Source organism: Peromyscus maniculatus, chromosome 6 (genome assembly GCF_049852395.1).
Source record: "Peromyscus maniculatus bairdii isolate BWxNUB_F1_BW_parent chromosome 6, HU_Pman_BW_mat_3.1, whole genome shotgun sequence".
Taxonomy (NCBI): Eukaryota; Metazoa; Chordata; class Mammalia; order Rodentia; family Cricetidae; genus Peromyscus; species Peromyscus maniculatus.
Window position 1 is genome coordinate 138,629,246 of NC_134857.1, and position 26,216 is coordinate 138,655,461.

Sequence of the window (26,216 nt, forward strand, 5' to 3'; positions counted from 1 at the left end):
ACTTGACCTGTAACTTATCTCTTGCCTTCCAGCCCCAGGAGATATTGGCTGACCATACCCCAGTCATTAACTAAATCCTGAATCTCAATTTCTCTGTCTCTCTGTCCACTTCTCCATCTCTGTCTCTGTCTCTTTCTCTCAATCTCTATCTCCCATTTCATGACATAGTGGAAAGGTTCAAGCAAGAAAAACCAAAGGCTGCACCCTGCCAGTTCTGCCCCTTGATGGTTCACGATAATGTTCCTTGGTTGCCTCCTATCTCCACACCCACTCCCTGGCTACTATTTTCTACATTCAGCATACAGGAGGAGTCTTATCTCCCTCACAGGATAGCTATGTACAGCAAAGTGAGTAGAAGATATTTTCTGATTATAAGGTATAATACTGGTAATTGAAATTATTTTATTGTATTCTGCATCAATCATATTGCATAGCCACAACACTCAATAACATATTCATAGTATCTGCTGGAAGAAATTCAGTTGATGAGACAAGACTTCCCTGGAGGAACACAGCATATACCTCAAAACCTAAACTTTTGCAATATTTTTATGAAAAAAATCTCCTGTACAATGAAAGAATTTTACATATCTGCTGAATATAATAGTGAGTTTTCTCTGGTGCCTACTACATGCCAACTCAACATTCAGGGGCTTTGTAAAGTCTACCTGTTCTGAGTTGTGCTGTTAGCACAAGATATCACTGTCATTGCATGTTTTAGTTTTTCTTTTTAAACCAGATCAAGGCATAATGCTTATCATTTTACTGTCTTACATATTCCTGGAAATTTAGTTTCAGAGAAATGAAGCTTAGAAATCTGCCAGTCCTTAGCAACAGAGAGAAGGCCTGGCTTTACTAGAAAGCTGTAATTTATGTCACTGTGGCTAAACACATCTTTTTATGTATGTCTTAGTTAATGGTAAAACACATTAAACTTACATTCATTTACCTTGTCCATTAACAGAGACTTGCAAAAGAGGAAGGAATTAGGTCTTCTTGAAGGTCTCTGGTAGTTATTCATTTGGAGGCAATGGGTCAGATTGCCTGGTTTCATTTCTCCCTGTGTTCCACAGTTATGATTGAAATGACTTCACTGAGGAACACAGTATTCGAAAAGATGAAAACTATAATAAAAACATAACACCACCTAGTCCATTGTATGTGATCATCTGCTGTGGGATGGTCTGTATGTCAAATCTGTTGCTCTGATTGGTCAATAAATAAAACACTGATTGGCCAGTGGCCAGGCAAGAGGAAGTATAGGCGGGACAAGGAGTAGAAGAATTCTGGGAAGTGGAAGGCTGAGTCAGAGAGACTGCCAGCCGCCACCATGACAAGCTGCATGTGAAGACACCATTAAGTCACAAGCCATGTGGAAAGGTATATATTTATGGAAATGGATTAACTTAAGCTATAAGAACAGTTAGCAAGAAGCCTGCCACGGCCATACAGTTTGTATGCAATATAAGTCTCTGTGTTTACTTGGTTGGGTCAGAGCAGCTGTGGGACTGGCAGGTGACAAAGATTTGTCCTGACTGTGGGCAGGGCAGGAAAACTCTAGCTGCAATCAAGTCTTTGAATTAATATCCAAGAAGCTGTTTTGTAGGGAAAGGTAAATGGACATAATGTGGAAGAAGCCTGGCTGATTAGGCTTCTCCAGAAAGCTTCATTCTGTACTTTCTCTCCATGCATTTTGAAACCCAGGACCATAGATATTTCAGTGGACAGCAACTTACTGACAATTTATTACACAACAGGCATTTCCATGGGTGTTTGGCACACTGTTTAATACTGGGATTCAAATTAAATCTGGAAGATACATTACTCAAATTGGAGCTCATGAAGCTACTCCTGTTAAACTGAAAAAGAAAAACTTTATTTATAGTTTCTGGAAGAAGTAGACAAGGGCTGCAAGGGTGAAGACAGAAAACTTCACAGATTTTTCCTTTTTATATTAGACAATAAGTCATAGTATTTACATATGTTGTCTGTGACTCCCAGCAATCACATCTACTGGAGTGCAACTTTTCCTATTGATAAAGAACCTGGGACTCAGCAAAGTCAAGTAGCCCATCCAAGGCTAGCTAGCCTGTGATGGGGTAGGACTACTAGGAAGGCCACTGTCTTAGTTAAGGTTTCTATTGGTGTGATGAGACACTATGGCCAAAAGCAGCTTGAAGAGAAGGGGATTTATTCAACTTATGTATCCTGAATCACACTGCACTGTGGGAAGCTAAGGTGGGAATGGAAACTGTGTAGGGATCTAGAGGCAGGAGCTAATGCAGGAGCCAGGGAAGTGTTGATTACTGGTTTTGCCTCATGACCTTTTCAGACTGACATCTTATAGCACCAAGTGTAGTAATAGTATGTTCCCCAAAATATTGTGCACCCTAATAAACTTATCTGGGGTCAGAGAACAGAACAGCCACTAGATATAGAGGTCAGAAAATGGTGGCACACATGCCTTTAATCCTATCACTTGGGAGGCAGAGATCCATCTGAATTTCTTTTTTTTTTTAATTTTTAAAGGTATTTATTTTAATTACACATGGTTTGGGGGATATACAGCAGTAATTAATTACGTATTTACTGCACAAAATCCTTAAATAATGTAGTTTATACAACTTTTTATCTTAAGTAAATCAGAAATGATGATGGAAAATACATTTTGACTACATAGAGTTTTATTGATCTTATTTTCAGATATTTATTTAGCTTTATGGAAATGAATGCATGGTTATCACCTTCATGTAGTTTCTGTAGATTTCAGAAGATAGCATTTGATTTCCTGGAAATAGAGATACAGTTAATTGTGACCTGCCAAGTGTGTGATGAAAATCCAGCAAAAGTCTTGTGCAATATCAGACACTACTCTTAAACTCTGAGCATCTCTCTAGTGCCTACACACAAAATTTAAATTGTGTGCTTATATTATAGTATTGTTTTTTTCTTTTATTTTACAATACTATCCAGTTCTACATAACAGCCACAGATTCCTTTGTTCTCCCCCTTCCTGCCCCCCTCCCCTTCCCCCTAGCCCACCCCCCATTCCCACCACCTCCAGATCAAGGCCACCCCTGAGGACTGAGATCAACCTGATAGACTCAGTCCAGGCAGGTCCAGTCTCCTCCTCCCAGATTGAGCCAAGTGTCCCTGTATAATGCCCTTCAACTGAAGAATGGATAAATAAATTATGGCACATATACACAATGGAATACTACTCAGCAGAGAAAAACAATGACATCATGAGGTTTGCAGGCAAATGGATGGATCTAGAAAAAATCATCCTGAGTGAGGTAACCCAGACTCAGAAAGACAAATATGGTATGTACTCACTCATAGGAGGATACTAGATACGGAAAAAGGATGACTGGACTGCTACTCACATCACCAGTGAGGCTACCTGTAAAATGGGACCCCAAGAAAGACACGGGGATCACCCAATGATGGAGAAATGGATGAGATCTACATGAACAGCCTGGACATGAGTGGGAGCAATGAACGGCAAGGGTCGAGGGAAAGAGAGTGGGAGATCCCACCTGGATCAAGAACAGAGAGGGAGAACAAGGAATAGGAGACCATGGTAAATGAAGACCACATGAGAAAAGGAAGAAACAAAGAGCTAAAGAGACCCACAGAAATCCACAAAGATACCCCCACAAAAGACTACTGGCAATGGCTGAGAGACAGCCGGGACTGACCTACTCTGGTGATGGGATGGCCAAACACCCTAATAGTTGTGCCAGAAACCCCATCCAAGGACTGAGGAATCTGGATGCAAACATCCACAGCTAGGCCCCGGGTGGTGCGCTGGGAGTCTAATTTGCGAGAAAGAGGAGGGTTTATATGAGCGAGAATTTTTGAAACCAAGGTTGGATAAAGCACAGGGACAAATAGCCAAACGAATGGAAACACATGAACTATGAACCAAAGGCTGAGGGGCCCCCAGCTGGATCAGGCCCTCTGAATAGGTGAGACAGTTGATTGGCTTGATCTGTTTGGGAGGCATCTAGGCAGTGGTACCAGGTCCTGGACTCGCTGCATGAGATAGCCATTTGAATTTCTGTGAGTTTAAAGCCACACTGGAAACAGCCAGGCATGGTGACTCGAGCCTTTAATCACAGGAAGTGATGGCAGGAAGCAGAAATGTATATAAGGCATGAAGACCAGGAACTAGAGCTGGTTAAACTTTTAGGCTTTTGAGCAACGGTTCAGTTGAGATTCATTCTGGATGAGGACTCAGAAGCTTCCAGTCTGAGGAAACAGGATCAGCTGAGGAATTGGAGGCGTGAGGTGGCTGTGGCTTGTTCTGCTTCTCTGGTCTTCCAGCATTGACCCCAGTACCTGGCATCAGGTTTGTTTTATTAATAAGAACTTTTAAGATTCGTGCTACACACCAAGGACCATCTGTTTAGAGCAGGCAAACCATGCACAATGGGTTGGGACTTCCCTCATCAGTCACTAATTAAGAAATGCTTTACATGCTTGCCTACACCCCAATATTAAGAAGACATTTTATCAGATAAGGTTCCCTCTTTTCAGATGACTCTAGCCCATATCAAATCAACATACAGCTAGCCAGTACAGCTGCAGGCCCTCATTCTCTTTTGTAAAACTTCTCATTTGATGGGGACATAGATGCTATTTAAAGATTGAAAAAGAAATACAGTAAGAATTCTTAAAACCATCCCTTTATTTTTTATTTTATCCTTCACCTAAAATACTATCCATAGGGAAAGATATTAGAAAGTAGAAATTTAGATAGCAAATATTTATTGGTTTACATAATTCAGTTTTATAATATAGCCAATGAAATTTTCTGAAGCTGATTACTCTGAGCAGTGCCACCAGCATACCATGGAGTGGCTGCAGGTTCCACCAATGCTATGATGTTATCAGCTCTTGGTGCACTGCAGAACTCTGGCATCAGAGGATGAAAGGGAAAGATGATGCTATACACATCACTTCTCTCCATTCACTCTGGAAGTAATTCAAGGCACATTTGTGGGTAAACTGCAAATTTATTTAATATTATCTATTACCATTCCTGTTCTCTGATTAGGTACAAGAAATATTTAGAAGGTTATTTCTAAATAAGGACATGAGTGGTCCAGTTTTCACTAAATAAAGTGATTGATTCTTGTTCACTTGAGATGAAAGAAATATGTCTGTTTAATTTCAAGCTGTAACTGTCTGTATTTATAGTCACCACCCAGTCATGAACAGTGCTCTTTGGGAGATGCATTAAGACTAAGACTTCTTACATCAGTTTGCATAATTTCAGCACAGATTTAAAGCATCTCACATGCCAATCTGCTTGAGCCTCAGCTGAATATGGGGAGAGGCCAGAAGTTTCACATTTCCAGGACAAATCTAGTTTTAGGGAGTTGCACGAAGCTGCTTTCACACAGTGGTGCACAGCAATGGTCCTACAGCCAAATCCCCATGGCTTTTATTCTAGTCTCATCACTTACTGTGCTGTGTCACCTTAGAAAGAAATCACCTAACCACCCTGTTTTTTCAGTTTTCAAATGGAATGAATGTTGGTGTCACGTGAAGAACAAATTAGCTCGTCTTAATCAAGTAGCCGAAATAAAGCCTGCCACAAATGAGGAGCTCTTATTATTAGGACTTGTCATATGCTTCTTTTTCAGTGTGGTTAAAGATGATATAGAAGATTCACATCAGAGGCAATTAGACCTTACTTTAAGTTACACAATATTCTCTATATGAGGCACTTCAATAGTTTTGGAGTAGGCAATTACCTAGACATATTTTATTAAGTACGGATTATTTTTTAAATATACTTTATTGTCAAAGATTAAGTTAAAGAAACATTCTAGTGTCTAAGTAATGCAATTGATGTTAAATATTAAACATTTTCAAAGAGGCAAATGGTGGCATGTCCATACAAATCCCATATTGCAGCATACTGCTGATGTGGCATCTGTGCTTTTACCGTGGTTCCAGGAGTACTGAATCCTTCACCACATCTATCCACCAAGAAGCCAGCCCAGGTGAGCTATATTCTGTGTGACCATGATAGTGGCCCCCATATAGGTAGCTGCATGTTTAAAAGAATCAATCTATAGAAAATGGCTAATGCAATGCCAAATATATAAATAACTCTCATCTATCTGATGGTAACAAGAGAGACTATCCTCAGGATGGACACCTTCTCATTCTTTGGGAGGGCTCAGGTAATGATATTTTCATTTTGAGTGGGGCTCACTCAAGCAAAAGGAAGGTTGAAACCGAGATGACAATGAAGAGATATGACATATTAAATGGATTAGTAGTTTTTTTAGAAAAATACCTTTTGGTAGCACACACAATGATGTTGGAGGGTATAATACAGGTGACAGAAAAATCTGCTAAGATGATGCTGGAATATTTCAGGCCTGTTGTGATGAGAACTCAGGGTGAGTGTGAGGCTCTGTGTGGACAGAGTATGGATAGATCTGAAGGATGGAGGGAAGAAGGAGAGGGTAGATTCAATGTGAAGTCCCAAGAAGAAGATTATAAAATCATTCCAAAGATTTCCAGGACAGTTAAAAATTTTAACAGAGAAGAATTTCCCATCCTGACTTTGAAGAACACACAGAAACTACTCATGTGATTGTTTGCATTCCAAGATATATACCACATAAAACTAAAACTTCAGCCGGGCGGTGGTGGCACACGCCTTTAATCCCAGCACTCGGGAGGTAGAGCCAGGCGGATCTCTGTGAGTTCGAGGCCAGCCTGGGCTACCAAGTGAGCTCCAGGAAAGGCACAAAGCTACGCAGAGAAACCCTGTCTTGAAAAAAAACAAAAACAAAAAAAAACCAAAAAAAAAAAAAACCAAAAAAACAAAACAAAACAAAACAAAAAACAAACCTAAAACTTCAAATGCCAATGGTTAGCAAAACCCTTATGAAAATAAAATGATAATATATAGGGAAAGCCAAAAAAGTTCACAATCTGTTATACCACAATTTCACTTATAATAAATTATATGTTATATAAATATAAATGATATAAATGAAGTTGGTCAATAAAGGGATTGTCTTAGTTCAGGTTTCTATTGAGGTAAACAGACATCATGACCACAGCAACTCTTACAGAGAAAGCATTTAATTGGGGATGCCTTGTAGTTCAGAAGTTCAGTCCATTATCATGCGGGTGGGAAGCATGGTGGCACTCAGGTAGATATGGTGCTGGAGAGGTAGCTGAGAATTCTACATTTAGATCAGTATGCAATAATAAGAGAAAGTGACCCACTGGGCCTGGTTTGAGCTTCTGAAACCTCAAAATCCATCCCTTACCATATACTTCCTCCAACAAGGCCACACCTAATCTAATAAGGCCACAATTCTAATAATGTCATTCCCTGGGCTATTTCATTGCAACTACCAAAGGAAAAAAGTAGTATGCACATAAACATGTACTGTGATATTACTGATATTAGAGAAAATGTCTGGATCACTAGAGCTGCTTGTATAGGATGGACAGATATAATGAATGTCAACTTCATGAAGACAATAAGAATTATACATTTTTAACAAATTATAAAATAAAATAAAGCATGAAGTAGATATTTAAATACACCTTTACAATTTTATCATTAAAATTATTTAGGTTTTACTGTGACATTTTCATGAACTTATTGTATAAATAAGATTATTTACCAAATAAATACTAAGAATACTCCAATTGTTAAGCAGTTTGTATCACCAAATGCCTATTCTTATACTTCCCCTTTCAGGCCATCTCTAAGCTGTATGAGTCAAAGTCAATGGATTTGATTTTTTAAATGTGAGCAAAATGGCTGCCTAAATAAGACCAACTGAGAACATCAATCGATTCACCAACATGAATGGGCAAGTTCTTATATGGCTTCATTTCTAGAAGAACTGTACAGGTAGTCAATGTTTGCTAGGAGAGGGAGAATCAATCTTCTCCAGAGATGAGCCTCATGATAGGTTAGACAATCCCAAGATGTCAGCTCTAAACTTATATGAGCAACATTAAATGATCTCAGTAGGTTGTATTGATAAACTTATATACAAATACATTCAAGAATAATAATTATAGCATAAAAGACATGAATTTTAGAGGTTGGAGGGACATGAGAGGAATTGAGGGGAGGTTAAAAGGGAGGGAGAGATTGATGTGAATATAGTACTCATGAAATTCTCAAAAAATAAACTAAAACAAAATCGATTTTTAAAATGTTACATATGAAATTTGTGAGAAATAAGAAGCTAAAACCTTTTTGTGGTATTAAAAGGTCAGCATTCCTGGGTTTGGACTTAAGCTCTGCTTCTTAAGATGCTGGGGAAATCTCATCTTTCTCAACTAGTGCAGTTTTCTTTGTAGTTTAGAAAATCATTTTTTCTTCTTTGCAGTGATGTTGGGAAGCTAAATACATACCAGGCATGATAAAAGCACATAGAATAAGTGGAGATATTAGCTATGATCATTACATCTACACCTTAGTTGTTGGCAATTCTATTCCTAAAATGAAATCTTAAATTTTCATAATACTCCTTACCCACCCAGCTATGCCAAAGTCTTAGTAGGCAGAAAAATGTGGTGAATTTTCAATCCTGTGCTCAAAACAATCTTTCTCAGGATCTAATGGGGAAATTTACAGTGGTGTGTGGCTGGCATAGGTCTTAGAAAATAATGGATTAAAACTCAAAGGTCATGGAAATGTTCAAGTGTTTCCAAAAATTCTGCTCTTGGAGAAAATAAAAAGGAAACCCTTTTTATTCTTTTAACATTGACTAGTGTCTTTGGGTTACAAGACAATCTCTTGGAATTTCTGTTTTGATCCATTCCAGGTGGCATTCTTAGGTCCTTTGAAGTAGATTTCATGTAATGATTTAATTTCCTGTAACACTTTTACTAAATTGAAACATCTGTTAAATTCCACAGACTTCAGAGATTCCCTGATCCATGAATCAGGAGACAGTGCAATAGCCTTTGCTCCCTGTAGACCCTTGATAAAGGAATTGGAATTGAATCCTATCACTGCACTTGCATTATTTCTCAGACAGGGCAAATGGCTCAATAATTCTTGCATTAAGTGTATATAGCATAAAAGGTAAAAGGGTATGAAAGAGGAAATAAAATTCTAAATGAGAATGGTGGGAGCCTTGGGAGACAATGCACAGACAGATTAATAGACACACCAATGTCCATTCTTTGTTCCATCAGATTCCTTTTGATTCTAATTGGATGAAAAATGCAGAGGTGGGCACAGGATATAGCTCAGTGTAGAATATTTGTCTAGCACACACCAAGTCCTGGGTTTGAACCCTTGCATCACATAACCAGACATGGGGGTGTTTATCTGTAAACCTAGAACTTGGGGTGTGGACAAAAGAATCAAGAGTTCAAGGTTATCCTTGGTTACATAGTAAGTTCAAAGTCTGAACTACAGGAGACCGTGCTTCAAAACAACAACAAAAATGAAAATCTAAGTTCTCAATTGATCATAAATCCTGAATCATAGACTGATTTCTGTTTAATTTCCAGGCTATCTATCTCTCTACACACACACACACACACACACACACACACACACACACACACACACACACACAGTGGGATAATGCTCTTGTACACTGTAAAGACTTGTCACTCAAATTGGTTTAATAAAAGGTTGATTGGCTAGTAGCAAGACAGGAAGTCTAGGTGGAGCGACCAGACTAGGAGAATGCTGGAAGAGGAAGGGTGGAGTCAAGAGTCTCCAGCCAGACTCAGAGGAGGCAAGATGAGAATGTCAGACTGAGAAAAGGTACCAAGCCACATGGCTAAACATAGATAAAAATTATGGGTTAATTTAAGTGTAAGAGCTAGTTAGTAATTAGCCTAAGCTAATGGCTGAGCATTTATAATTATTGTAAGCCTCTGAGTGATTATTTTGAAGCCTGCTGAGGTGCAGGGTGGGACACAGAAAAGCCTCTTGCTATGTGATTACACACACACACACACACACACACACACACACACACACACACACACACACACACCTCGGTAATATGGTTTATGAAAAAATATGGCATTGTAAGCTATCCAGACACTAAAGATCCCATTAAAAGTTCCCTGAAAATAATCCATCATGAATGCTTCTGTTTTATTGTGCCTTCCATAGAGACATTACTTAAGGCTCAGGTGGCCTTGCTTCAGAGCCTGTGTGACTTATTATGCTAGCCAGAGAGATTTTTTCCTCTTTACATCTATAAGGCAAACACTGTTGTTATCAAATATTACTTTAATTATGTAAAGATGTGTAACATTTATTTATTTTGCCTAATATTACTTTAACTATGCAAAGGTGTGTTACATTTGTTTATGCTACATTGTTTAACAATGTAAAGATGTGTTAATTTGTTTATGCTTCATTTATTTAATGATGCAACAATGTATTCATTTGCCTACCTAAGGTACCATATTGGTCTAATAAAAAGCTGAATGGCCAATACCTAGGCAGTAGAAGGATAGGTACAGTTGGTGGGCAGAAATAAGTAGGAGGAGAAATTGAAGCTAGGGATGAGAGAGAACAAGGGAGAAAGAGAGGGAAATGCCCAGGACCAGCCAGCCAAGAGCTGCCAGCCAGTCAGATATGGAGTGCTGAGATGAAGCCATATATACACAGCCAAGAAGAATGGGCAGCTGAATTAAAAAATCATCAACAATTTCCAGAATTTAAAATCCTGAATCATGACATGACACTAGTGGAATTCAGGTGTTTCTGGTACATGGACTGCTCTCACCCAATGTGAGGTTGAACTGTTGACCTTGTGTACGTCCTACTTCACAAATGAGTCTGTCAGATACGCTAAGCCTATAGGCTGAAGATGATGCCCCAACACTGCAGAGAAACCTCAGGTGACTGTCCAGGCAGTTGGCTGTTCTGTCAACTCACAAATTTTTTAGAAGTTGCTTGCATGCACTTCCTGTTTTTATTTTTGTTAGCTAATATTATTTCCTTCTTGGGTCTCTGAGGGAGTTGAAGATCAGTTAGTTATAGTTGAAGATTAATTAGGATAGAAAGTGAATTAGATACATTTTGGACTTACCAAAATAGGATAGATAATGAAATTATTTTCTCTGAATTTGTCAAATACAAATGGACTAGACATTGTTTAGGTATTTATTACTTGTATATATTGTATATTGTTATTGTACTTTTATATATAGTTTTTCTTTTGTTAGTTATAACCTTTTGCTTTTTTTCTTTTCATTAAAATAGAAAAGGGGAAATATAGTGGTATTCTATTTGTACTGAAATGTGATTTTATTTGTATGTTAATAAAGTTGTTTGGGGGTCAGAGCTAATAGCAAGCCATAGCAGAGCTGGGCATTCGTGGCGCACGCCTTTAATCCCAGCACTTGGTAAAAGAGCTAGGTAGATCTCTGTGTGGTCAAGGATACAGCCAGCACTGGAGACACACGCCTTTAATCTCAATACCATAGAAGACCTGGAGGGTTGTACATTCAGGCAGTGATGAGGCAGTCATGTGTTTGGGTTTACAACCAATGAGAAGGCAGAACAGAAAGACTATATAAAGACAAACACACAGGAAGTAGCTTTCTTTCAGAGAGGTCTCTTGGCTTAAGAGGCTAGCAGCAGGTGGTAAGGCTCTTAGCTCTGATCTCTTGACTTTCTTCTTCGCATTGGTTCTGTGTTTCTTATTTAATAAGATGGTTGGTTACATCTACAATGGAGGAAGACAAAAAGTAGGGCATCCAAAATGACAGAAGGGTAAAAAGCCCCGAGGCAAAACGTAGATGATGAGAAACAGGTTAAATTAAGTTATAAGAGCTAGTGGGACAAGAATAAGATAAGGCAGAGCGTTAATAATTAATAACAAGTCTCTATGTCATGATTTGGGAGCTTGTTGATGGCCCAAATGAAAGCCTGCTACACAGCATTCTGAGAAGTAGCTTCTTATCCACTGCCCCTTTTTGACGAGGTGCCAACCTAAGATTTTCTTGGCAACCCTGGATACCAATGTAAGCGAATGGAACTACAATGTGTATGAAGTTGGGGTACTTCAGTGACAGACCACATCACTGCAGTCTCACTGGTATTTTTGCTGCTTATTTGAGGGCATCTTTATAATGTTTTGAGGCAGAAAACAAGTTATCTTCTTAAGAGTTCTCAGAAACATTGGTAAGTGTATGTTACTATTTTCATATTATTATTTAGAATTTTCTTTCATATTTCAATAAGTTATGACATGATATACTAAATATTAAACTTGATTTTATATGTGAAATCCAAGTTCTTAATGTGTGAGCAAAATACAGTTTCTAACCACCATTTCTTAACATAATTAATAATACTTAATGGTAATTTTCTACAACACATTACAGATTCTTTTTTTTTTTTTTTTGGTTTTTCGAGACAGGGTTTCTCTGTGTAGCTTTGCGCCTTTCCTGGAACTCACTTGGTAGCCCAGGCTGGCCTCGAACTCACAGAGATCCACCTGGCTCTGCCTCCCGAGTGCTGGGATTAAAGGCGTGCGCCACCACCGCCCGGCACAGATTCTTAAAATAATGTTTTTATGTTATTTTTTCCATTCTTACATTTGGATGAGACTGAACAGAACTCAGAGACTGCATTTCTACAAAAAGCCTATCCTGTATTTACTTTTGGTGCCTATCATTCATGTTTGACATTAAGCCCGGAGAGTGACCTGGGTGTTCTAGCTGGGATCTTACAGCCTTACTGAGCAACATAAGCTGATGAGACTCCTTAGTGAATGGAAATGTCCTGATTCCTTAGAAACACTAAGAATAGTGTTCTTATGGCCTGAATCCAGATGGTCTCTATGGGCTCATGTATGAGAGCTTGATCTACAATAGGTATTGTTCCTTTAAAGGATATAGAGCCTTTAGGAGATGGAGCCCAGTTGAAAGATAAAATTCACTAGGTGTAGGTCATACTCTGATCTCAAGTCCAGATCTGTCTGTTTTCTTTTGTGTTAGTGGTCCTGCCTCCACAGACAGGGGCTCCTTTTGCCATTTATTCCTTGTCATGATGAATGAAAACATATAAAACCATGAGCTAACATGAACTCTTCCTCCTTTAACTTGTTTTTGTCAGATGTTCTGGTCAAAAAAGTAATCTGTAGAATTACTTGCTCCTAAAGGCCCATTGCCCTCATGACACAGAGCATATTTTAAACACTGTGTCTCATTGGGGGAAGTGGTTTCTGGCAAAGGCACTTTGAGGCAGATACTGAATATCCACAATCTATATTCTCAGGAAAAATGTGCAGAGAGGATGGCTGTGCACAATGATTGCTAGCCATTGTTAATATTATTAGTCTTTGCTCATATGAGTTGCCGATTAATACATTCAAGTTCTTTGGAAGAATATGATGTAACAGCATGAAAGAGTAGGCTTCTAACTCCACAAAAGACTTCTACTATATATTAATGATTTGTTGATTATTCTATTTCATTATCATATCTAATATTGATAACTTCATCAGAAAGACACCATTATTGAAGTTTGGAGATGAGGAAATTTGACCTGCCTTCTATTTAAGGTCTAGTTTGAGACACAAAATAATCAAATTTGTTATGGGACTTTTTGATGAACTTTAGAACATAGTCAATTATTTATTTAAAGAAACTAGATTTTTTTTTGGAGCTGAGGACTAAACCCAAGGCCTTACACTTGCTAGCTACCACTGAGCTAACTGCCCAACCCCTAAGAAATGAGAATTTTCATAACAGGTTGTGGTGTTAAATTTATTATAACCAGATAACACTGGGTGGGTAGTTTGTGTGTAATAGTCTTCAATATATTTCTTCCTATACTCTATGTATAACTTTGAGGCTGGTAGATTTCATTACAGAGGAAAATGATGAATATAGCTAAGAAGAAAGAAGTTATTATTCAGTCTTAAGTACTAGAACAGGGAATTTGCAGATTTTATTTGACACAGTTGGAAAACCAAACTCTTCCTGTGAGGGAGTTTCTTCTTGGAATTTTAAAAGTTTCACATTAAGTATCAAACTAGGAGAAATGGATACAGATTCTGTTACTACAGAATAAAGAAACATGTATTTGATTTGACATATCTGACATTGCCTTCAAAGGAAGTGAGTGTTTGACTATATAGGGATATAGAATGAACCATAGTGAAGACAACTGGAGTGTGTACACCAGGGATTCCAGTAAGGGGCCTAGTGTTAAGATGAAAGACATGGAGTAGATGTGTGGATCTCTATATAGATCAAATAGAATCCCTCATTTGAGTCTTATGATCTCTTCCCCATAATGCCCTGGAAATCTGAAAGCCTCTAAGAACACCCAGGTCCTCAGTGGTATCTGCTTTAGCAAACTGAAGACTAAAGGAGGCCTCTGTAGACATTGGCACAGAGATCTAGGCCCCAAATACTCCTGAGGAGGGACATCTCTAAGCTCAAGGTTTCTAGGGTGAGCAAGAGCTATAGCAAGATTCTGAAAGCATGGTGAGTTGGGAATAGGATAATATAAAGCACTGTTACTGAGTACCTAGTAGTCCTGGAGTGGGGCATAATATAGAAATTTTAGTAACAGTATGTGCACAGACAGCATAGGAAGGAGAGGGTGTGACATTGGGGATTAGGAGCTCTCCACAATGAGTCATACACATCTACACATACAAATACACCAACACACACACACACACACACACACACACACACACACACACACACACACACAGTATTAGCAACAACAAAATGTGAAAAAATGAAAGAGGAAAATACTGTTTTAGATTGAATGCAACTTGAGAAATTTTATGAGGAATTTAATAGGTACAAAAATATCTATAAGTTATTTATTGTTAAACCTGTATATTGGATTATCAGATTATTACTGTGGCCATTGGTTTAAATGTATTTAAATTATAAAAAAAAATTCTGGTCCTTAGTTTATAAAGCATTTTAATTTATGTCACTTGATTTTCACCAATGTATGATGGGGTAGACACTGTTATTTTCTTTATTCAGATGGAATAAAAAACTGAGTTACCCAAAACTATGCAGGCTGTTTGACATTTCTTCACTATTGGTGCAGTTAAAGTTCAAATCCAGGGTTATTTTTGTTTTGACCACTCCAAAGCTTGTGCTTTCTTTGTTATTGTGTATTGGATTTATCGTATTTAGACTTTATGGTTCAATTTAGGGAATTCAACCCTGTCATTGGCACCTAACAACAGAAAGAAAGAGATGGTTTGAAAGCAGGTTTGCTCACACCTTCCATGAAACCTCATGCCAGCCTTGAACATTCTTTTGCTATTAATTTGTTTTCAAATATTTATTAACATGTACCATGTACCAAAACCTGGTACACAACAGGAATACAGTTCTATTTCTATAATGCAATGCTCATCTCAGTGAAAAAGTTAGATGTGTATATACACATATGTGTACGCGTGCACACATGCACACACGAATAAAACAGAATCATTCCTACTGTATTGCAATATAACAACTACTTTCAAAACAGAAAACAACCACTTGACTTTTCTTAGGACGTTTGAAGGAAGATAGTAGAGAGAGGCAGCAAGGCACAGTAGCATCTGAGCAGTTTAAAGACTTAGAATTTGCCAGCATTACTGGAAGATGATAGGGTTTGGATAAGGCAGGATGTCTCACTAGAGCTTCTAAGAATACAACAAGCCAACACATAATACACCTATGAGGGACAGAACAGCAGGCACTGTGGGCCCAATGCATGCAAGGGTCAAAATAGAATGTGCTGAGTGACCAGATGATCCATGTTCAAAAATTTGGGAATATGTTTACTGATAGCTAAGTGCTGTCTGTCTCTGTGGCTCTGTCCTTCCTTGAGCTTTGAGGTTGGAGAACTGTCTAGAGGTGAAATTGAGTGAACTACTCAGAAGAAGAACTGGGATAGGATCACTAATAGAGATTGTTAGAGGTGACATTAAGAATTCATGAGATAGGGGTGCCATTGATGAAAAAGTAAGGAGTGGGAATTTGAAAACTATTTATGGATCAATCATGAAATGCAAAAAAAAATGTGTAAAATACAGATACAAAGTATGTAAACAGGTGAAATGAATAATAAGCAGAGGAGAGTTTTAAGAGGGAGAAATTTTCTCTATTGGTAAAACACTGTGACATCACACTATATTTTCCCACTTACATACTTAAAGATTTTCCAGGAGAAAAAAAATACATCTAGATATACAAATATGTCATGCATGTGCTTCAGATACAAAAGATAACAAAACAGTGCCTTCCTACAGACTACAATACTCAAAAACCATGTGCTTCCACAGTTACTGAGTCACTACAGTTACTCAGTCTCCATTTTCTTGTACAGATTTTACAAAACTGAAAAGTTGAGGTTCAATAAAAAAATTAGACTTGTTATGATCTTGAATTATTTTTTTCTTAGGAACTGATGACAGTGTTTTAGAGAGAAAGAACAAATATTACATTCTTAATACTAAAAAAATGTAAAAACCAGGCATAAAATTCCTTTTTCTTTTCCATAACAAACTCAATTAAGCCACAAAGAAATCAACTTTACTGAAAGATGTATTTCATTTCTCCATTACAAAAACAGGAAATAACTATTAGCACGGGTTACCAGAAGGAATTTTGGTCAGTGGTATCTCATCGATCCTCCACCTGAATACTCTTTTAGAACAGAATTTGTTGTTTATTTTATAAATATGAAAAACAGGGCTCACAGAACCCACCTTTTCTATAGCATCCCAGATGGTACAAAGCAGTGAGGGCCTGTGAGAACCAGTCAGAGCCAGAGTGCCTGCTCCTCACCACACATTCTCCTTTGCCTCTCTGCACACTTCTTCTTCACAATCAATAGGACATATTTCACTGTGGCCTCAGGCAATTTTCTGGTACTTTTAGGAGAAGTAGCAATTCGATAAAGCAAGAAGAATGAAGACTAGAATTTATTTTGTCTCCACTGGCAGTGTCAGATTCCTTACTTGGGGCTCTGGATGTATCACTCCGTGTCATCTCCAAAACTCAAAGCCATTCTCAGGATGCTAATGAGTGTGATCGTTGTGACTTCTCTTATGCGGAGAAGAAAGGACTCTGACTTGAACACTTATAGCCCACAAGCGTGAGTAGAACAGAGATGGGTGGATTGCTTTATCTTTTATGTCATCACATCTCTCTAGAGGAATAAAAAAACTCTCAAGGAAACTCAACTCAGTTTAAACGTAGTGGGGCATTGTTTATAGCAGATGCAGAGAATAATTTGTTTTTTTGTTTTTTGTTTCTCTGTGTAGCTTTATGCCTTTCCTGGAACTCACTTTGTAGATCAGGCTGGCCTCAAAGTCACAGAGATCTGCCTGCCTCTGCCTTCCAAGTGCTGGGATCAAAGGCGTGCACCACCACTGCCTAGTGAGAATAATTTGAAAAAATCACAAATAGAATTCAAAAGGTGGTAAACAACAACTTAAGAAACTGAGGCTTTTATGTGTGTATGGGGAAGAGAGAAGAGGGAGGGAACAAGGAGGAGGGAGGGAGACAGAAGGATTAGGGTAGTACCCAAGGAATGGCTGAGAATCTAGGTTGACACCTGTTCTCTACATCAACATGCATCTATATAAACACATACATGCAAGTACACACAAACACATACACACACACTTGAAAATATTAATTGGCCAGATGAGTAAGGGGAATGAATAAGATTGATCAAGTACAGTGATATTCAAGATTTATGTGTGGGTACAGTAAGAGAGGGAAAGAAAAACCTCTTAAATAGGTAAATATTTTAAACTGCATGAATTTAATTTTATCACAGAAGTTTGAATTATCCTTTAACATAACTGGAAAAAAATAAGGCCAAGTATCAGATAAATGCAGGCCCTCCATTGTATAAATGGCAAATCTACTCCAGGGTGATCCTCTTGTATCACAGATTTATATGAGACTCTATGATCTTTTATTTCTAGAATTATTTTGTAAGCAAAGCTTTTAGGAGTTGATATTCATATGTGGCATAAAGGAACCAAAGACATTATCTTGAAAGATGTTTAAGATGAACAATGGGAGAGTTTGCTAATGGAAACGCTCAGAATCCAGTGTTTCCTGGTAATAGTTCATGCAGTTCTTTCTGTGCTCTCTGGTGGCAGCTGTGTCATTCTGACAAGGTCAATGGCCCTCATTTAACTGGCTGCAAATGTTTTATCACATCTTGTAGTTCCAAGAAATGTTTACTGTGCTGGTCCACAACTTATTCTTGACATCTACAGGCTGTTTGGAAGCTTCTCCTTTTGTGATTGTGGTACAAATGGATATCATGTTATTTCCATATGCAGACTAATTTTCATTACAGCGATTCAACTTAGACATGCACTACTAGATCATATGCACATGGTATTTGTGTGTTTTTTTCTTGTCAGTTCTAGTGATAGAGTCCTGGACCTTATGAGAGCTGGGCAAGTGCTCTACCACTGAGTCATATCCCTAGACCCATTTTATAAATTTATTCTTTGAAAATTTCATACATGTACCAATGCATCATGTCCACCTCTCACTTGCACCCTTTAACTTCCCCCAGAATCCTCATCTCAATTCTCTTCCAACTTTATGTCTTCCTATTAATTAATAATTTTCTTTTTAACAAACTGAGTCTAGTTACTATCTACATGTGCTTGAGTGTGGGGTTATCCACTGGAGCATGAGGAACCTTCCAGTAGCCATACTCCTAAAGAAAAGTGACTACAGCAACCATCAACTGCCAACACCTCCTCAGCTAGGATCGGGGGCCTCAGGAGATCCTTTAAGTTCCATGCAGGGAATTTTAACAAGTTTAATCTTACAAAAGTCTTGCATAGGTCTTGTGTAGGTAACCACTGCTGCTATGAATTCACATATGCAACAACCATGTTATACCCAGAGGACAGCATTTTGCAGCTCTCCTCTCCATTGTTCAGCTTTTACATTCTTTCCATCCCACTTCTTCCTTGTTTGCCAAGACTTTCAAGGGGGAAGGTGTTGATGCAGATGTTCCCATTTATGATTGAGCACTCACAGTTGTTTATTCTTAGCACTTTAAACAGTATTGTGACTCTACATTAACTACCTTCTGAAACAAGATGCCTCTCTGATCAAGGTTTGGAGCAGCAAACAAAACAACACAAAACAAAGTTAAAAGACAGTTTCACAACTTGGTAATTTAGAAAAACTTCATAAATATGTTCTTTCCTAGGGTCTATGACTTCACTAGTCATGGGTTTTGACCTTTTTTACATTATCATGCATGAATTCCCTCCTGTGGAGAAGGGCTAAAATCCAATAGAGAATGGTTGGTACCCCATAAACAGTCCTGTCATTATTGTACTGGTGGGCACATCTTGCCCAGCTGGTCATTATTGTAGCCTACAGGGTTCGTGGCTGTTAGACTACTGGTATCTAGCCTGATCTATAGAAAGAAAAAAATATATCATCTAAAAAATAAAAAGAATTAGAATATTTTATAACATGGAATTTTCCTGGCATTTTAAACTTTTATATAAATTTATAGCCTCTCTACAAAACTTGTATTTTTAAGTCTATAAATTGTATATGATGCCTATTTTTCCATGAATTGGAACAAAGCATTTCAGTGGTGAAAATGACTATATAATGATATATTATATTATAATGGTACTACATAATATGATACCTATATTTTTTTCTTTTCCTGATCATCATAGTCTCTCACAGAGATGGTGAGGATCAGGAAAAATATATACTACAGTTCATTGAGTTCCTGTCCTGTTATATTTTCTTACTCAAATGTATGCAAATTCAAAGAAGTAACTTTCCAAATATTTAAGATAAATCATTAATAAGGATCAGAATGGTTGGTTGTGAGTTAGCAGAGTAGCTCTGTGAACACGTATGGGACATCGTGTGTGGTATCCTGCTAAACGTACAACATTACTGAGAATAGGATGGGAGAGCTTTCTAAAGATGTGACCACTCTGTTCAAGTAAAGAGGAATAGAAAATTTGCGAAGTGTCTTGAACACCATATGGAGAGGCCTCTGACTATAGCAAACAGGCTTTTCCATGAACACCAGTGTTTGGTCAGGTAAGAGGTAAATCTGGGAAATCATTCTGAGAACAGATATACTGGATTTTGACAGAAACAACACAAATCTTGATCTTAATCCCCAAAGGAATATTAAATGAATAAATTATTTCATTGAGGGAGGGGCAAGATGATCACAAATGCATGCCTAAAGTATCATAAAGTATATAAAGTATCATAATACTGTACTAGGTTATATTTTAGCTGAATTTTTGGATCATTATAGCATTTGCACAAGATTATTATTATTGTACTTACTTCAAATAATACATTATTGTGTGCTTTGTTAAAACAACTAACTTTCCTAAAGTCACCTAGCTAAAAATAATGATAGAAAACCTCTAAAACCAATCTTTGCACTAACTACATTCAAATACACATGCCACTGATATACAGAAAAATACAATTCTGATAGGGATTTGAATGTTTCAAAGGCCAGGGTAGCAGATAGCAAGACAGAAATATAGACAAGATAATACATAATGCCAGAGTCTCGTGTATTCTAATGCAGAAGGCTCCCACAGAATACCTTCATATATTTTTGTCTCAAGGAATAAGAGATGTGGACTCTGAAGGAACACATCTATCTCTATACCCTTGCCTCTGGAACAATTTATTTTACTAACCAGATTAAAGCCAAATTTCATAAAATCTGTAGATGATCTCAACAGGAAAATGAAGGAAGTAGGAGATTCTAGGGGGATGGCGGGCAAAAACCAAAGGTGTGCTAAAGAGATGTCCTTACCCTGTGAGCCAAGCTTCCACCTTACACAGTAGTTTCCTCTGATTTGAAACATTCCCTCTAGAAGAGAAGAGGTGGGTTCATGAAACTAAGAAGGTGAAAAAAAAAAAAAAAAGATGTCACAGGTCTGAGAAAGTAGAAACTTGCAAGATTCTCAGAGGACCCAGAACAGATTTTTAGAAAGAGTAAACCAATGCAAAGGGAATAGACTGACTAGAAGAGCTGTCAAGAGGAGATTCTTGGTCATGTCCAGATGCCTATGAGCTATATAGAAAGATCCATGTGTGGAGCTTTTGTAAACCATCGTCCATAGTGAGGTTGGCATTTTAGTGCTGCACATACTATTGACTCATCCCTGCTCTTGTGTGTAGCTCTCCACCCCCACACATATACTTCTGCTAGTAGCCCCAATAAAGGCGAATTGTTTTACTAAGTTGGACTTTGTTGTATTCATTAATTTGGTCTTTCACGGTTTCATTCTGGGCTGAGTAAATATGTGTCATACATATAGGAAAAGTCATGAAATTTTGTACGTTCTGCCTTTTTGTTATTTAGCAGAACAGGATATTAAGCCGTGGAAAATGAGAAGCCCAAACACTTGTTTTGGGTGCACATTCATAATTGGTGTGATAAAGTGAACCTCTCTTAAAGTCTGTTTGTACAGAGCATATAAATCAACCAAAAAATGAGAGCCAGCACAATGTAACCATTTGTATTTACAAGAGAATTCAATTCAAGTCACTTTGCTCAGCCTTGACTGTATTGGTAATCTGTCATGAAAAAAAATTTCCCTAACTGGGGGAGTTAAGATATTTTTGTTAAAATACAAAAAAGGAAATTAGAAAATAATCATACTTTGACATAACAACTCTTGAACATAAAACAACCATTTTAAACACAGCCTTCTTACCAATCTTTGGATGTCTCTATAATATTTCATCTAGTAAAAGGAATCCAAATCATGAAAAAAAATGGAAGACACTGTTCCAGAGATTATTTTGTTATTCCTAAAATTCAGAATTAGAGTGATTTAAATGATCACAAAACAAACAAACAACAATAACAAAAACCAAACACAATGGAAAGAGATACAAAACATGGTCTAATCTTTATACTTCTTTTTTTTTTTTTTTTTTTTTTTTTTTTTGGTTTTTCGAGACAGGGTTTCTCTGTGTAGCTTTGCGCCTTTCCTGGAACTCACTTGGTAGCCCAGGCTGGCCTCGAACTCACAGAGATCCGCCTGGCTCTGCCTCCCGAGTGCTGGGATTAAAGGTGTGCGCCACCACCGCCCGGCTAATCTTTATACTTCTAAAGAATTTAATTCATTAGAAATTCTCTTTCCTCATCATGTTGCCTCTGTTCTATGACCCCCTCTTCTTTGAAATCTGTCTTCTCTCTCTCAACCACCAGTCCCTTTCTATTTTCCTGAATTTGTAACATGAATCTTAAAAGGTCTTATTAATAAAAACAAACCCCGGCCAGCTATTGGGGTGAATTCTGAAAGATCAGAGAAGCAGAACAAGCCACAGTTAACCTCACCTCACTTCACCTCGCCAATTTCTCAACTGATCCTGTCTTCTCAAACTGGAAGCCTCTGTGTCCTCATTCAAATGGATCTCAGCTGAACTGCTGCTAAAAAACCTAAAAGCCCAAAAGCCTCTAGTTCCTGATCCTCACACCTTATATACCTTTCTGCTTCCTGTCATCACTTCCTGGGATTAAAGGTGTATGTCTTTCCCAAGCAAGACATGAGATCTCAAGTGCTGGGATTAAAAGTGTGTGTCACCATGCCTGGCTATTTCCAGTGTGTCCTTGAACTCACAGAGATCTGGATGGATCTCTGCCTCTGGAATGCTAGAATTAAAGGTGTGTGCTACCATGTGCCTAACCTCTATGTTTAATATAGTGGCTGTTCTGTTATGTGACCCCTAGCTAAGTTTATTGGGGTGCATAATCTTTCAACCACATTTCCCCTTTTTTGTTTAAAATAAAAATATAACTAATATAAGAAAAAGTATATACAATAACTATATACAATATATACACAGTCAAGAATTACATTTTATTTGTGCTGAAATGTGGTGATATTTTATTTGTGCTTTAATAAATAAAGCTTGCCTGGAGATCAGAGGAAAAAGGCTAACCATTATAAGTAAACAAAGAAGTCAGGCAGCAGTAGCACACACCCTTAATCCTATCACTTAGCAGACAGGATTTTTGTATGTTCAAGGTCACACTAGTGAACAGAGCCTAGTGGTGACACATGCCTTTAATCCCAGTACCAACCATAGAGATCTGGAGGTCTGTACAGACAGACATAAAGTGAAGAGCTGTGTAGGAAGAGGAAGTGATGTAGCTGGCTAAGAGAGCCAATGAGAGAATAAAACAGAAAAGGCATAAAAAATGTGACTATTCAGGAAGAAGCTCTCTTTGGAAGCTGCAGAGTTGGTTAGGTGAGTTTAGCGCATGATTTGTCCTATTCCTCTGATCTTTCTCTCCGGCTTTAACCCAAATTTCTGGCTCAGTGTTTTTATTTATTAAGACAGTTTAGAAATTTGTCTACATGGATTCTACAAGGAGTCCAAATAAACACACAAATCTTCAAATTCAATGCTAAGATCCTCATATGAAAGATAATGTGATGGTTGTCTTTCTGGGTTTGGGTTACAGTATAATGTTTTATAGAGCCACTGATATAAAACTGCAATAATGACCAGCATGGTAAGATATACATATTAGTGGAATGGTGACAAGAATGTTTTGGGGGGTAACTAGCTACTTTCTCATTAGATATAAAGCCTGTTCCACAGGGTGAAACCATGCCTGGTACTATAAGTCTGGCCAAGATTCCATGGCTGGAGAACTTGTAGGCCCCAGGGGTAAAGTAATACTATTATTCTGCTAAATGGATATAAAATATAAAACTGCACTCTAAATTTGTATCCATACACTCACAAATTAGTGTGCTATCAGACCTGATCCTAGAAGTTTCTTTGTGTAACAGAAGGTGGTTATTCCAGAAACCCACACTTGGTCAAAATGCAGGGTGGAGCGCTTAGCCACAAATGGGGCATGTTTATCACATCCTCTCCCCCAATGCTCAGGTACCATCTAGGAAGACAAGACAGAAAGACTGAAAATTCCAGGGATAAAGGAGAAACAGAAGAAAATAGTATCTTCTGCACATGACAGGACCACTTCACACATGAACTCACAGCAGCTGAGCTTGCCTGCACAAGACCTGCCTAAACTCAGACTTGTCAGCATTCTGTCATGGAGTGGTAAGGGCACATGAACTCTCTCCCTTAGCTAATGAACTATTGACAGTTGAGGACTTTAGGGGTGGGAGAGTCAGTTTTCTTAATGGTGTGGTTCCAGGTAGGTAGACGGAACTCCAGTGCATGGCTCTCAGCCCAGAGTATATGGTTAGCACAAACTGGATTCCATGGTTTACTTTACTTTTTTAAAGAACATGAAGTTGGGGGATATAGGTAGGTAAAGTGTAGATCTAGGAAGAATTAGGGAAAGGAGTAAAGAGTGGGTATGATCTTATACATTATATGAAATTCTCGAAGAATTAATAAGAATATTTAACAATCTTTTAAAATTTTTTATTCCATCCATAAACAAAAAATTCTTTTTGAAAATAAGATTCATAAAATAACCATATAATCCAGAGCTTAAGGCATAATATATGCAATTTTAAATATCAAATGGAATTGCAAGCTTTATGAACTGATAAGTATCTCAGGCCTCATTAAGTACATCCATTCTTGAAATCTGAAAGACCCCAAACTCCAGCTTTTGATTGGAAGGTAAAATTTTATTATACAACTAAGCTCCAACGCTTCAAAAGATATGACTTTCTTTTTCACCAAGAACTCAATGATTGTTCATCTATATTTTCAAGCTGGATATATTTTCCAAATGCTCTACAACCTAGGAATATAGTAGGACATAGTAGAAGGAAGACACCAGGAAATTTGGAAAACGCATTTAAATTCAAAGAAAATGAAAAGTAAGTCCATACCCAAAAGGTGGGTTTCACTACTGTGGGGACCAATACTATAGTACACTTGGAGGAGGCTATGGTAACACACAAACTGGCTTTCTGAAAATAAATATAAACCTAACAGGAGACAGATACAAATCTTGAAAAAACCTGTGACCCTCAGACTATCACTGAGCCTTTATGCCTACATGCATCTCAGCCAGCTACTTGGTTGACTTCCTGCGTTGTTCATGTGATTTGTGTGGCTAATGTAGTGTGGGTCTAACACATACTACATGTGAAGCAAAGCTCTTCTCATCTCAGGAAATCAGCATACAAAAGACCAGGACTCAAGCATCCTTTCTAGATGATAAAGCAAAATAGTAACAGAGGGAAGAAATTAGTATTCAGAAGAAGAGGGTATGTATTCATGCTTTCTTTTCATGCCAAAAAATAATTAAAAGGAAACCAAGATAGCAAAATAAAATGAGTCATTCTTTTGCATACCCAATTTTTATTTATTTGAAAACAGTTTTTTTCTTAAAAAGAGACTTTATTTTCCCCCCAAAAGTGCTCAATGTATTTCTAGTAATTTTACATAGGTACATTTACTTTGTGTTAATTGATTATCTGATTTATGTTGCTTCTATAGGTTAGCCTGTTAGCAGTTTTCCTTCTTATTAATGTCCGTGTCCTAACTGGCCTTAAATAAATTAGCTCCTTCTCCAAGATTCTATGATCTGCAACTTGTACCTCCACATATCTAATTTCTCTAAGTAGAGAGCTTGGAATATTTTTTTTTTTGAAACAGGGTTTCTTTATGTAGCTTTGTGCTTTTTCCTGGAACTCACTCTGTAGTCCAGGCTGGCCTAGAACCCACAGAGATCTGCCTGCCTCTGCCTCCTGAGTGCTGGGATTAAAGGTGTGCTCCACCACTGCCTGGCCCTGGAATAATTCTTGACTCCACACTTTTTTCACTGACTGTCTTCACTGTTAATTTAGCAATGGACCTAAAGCACACAGTTCTACTTTAATCTTTCTATTTCTGCTATAAAAAAAAAATCTCAGCTTGATTTTTCGTTATAAAATTATCCCCGAAATATAAAGAATAAGTAAATATAATGACCCTGACTTTGATTTGATAGTCTACGGGCAATAGCTTAGTTCTAGACTTTTGCTGTGTTTGAATATACACATAAAATTATAAACTGAGAAAAATAAAGACATTTAAAACTTGCAAGGTGTTCTCAAGTAAACATGTGTTCATGTGTTTTAAATAATTACTTCATTATTATAACGGCAATCAGTTTTAAGATACATGACTCGTTGTTACATTACAGGAATGTTTATATAATATCTCTATAACCATAATGCCATATACCAATGAACACCAGAATT

At 37.7% G+C, this 26,216-nt stretch overlaps 1 protein-coding gene across 5 annotated transcripts in view; it reads right to left on the minus strand.

The window, feature by feature from the left end:
* Lrrc7 (leucine rich repeat containing 7) overlaps positions 1-26,216 on the minus strand; it is a 475,963-nt gene that overhangs the window by 436,821 nt on the left and 12,926 nt on the right. The gene's annotated exons all lie outside the window — the stretch shown is intronic.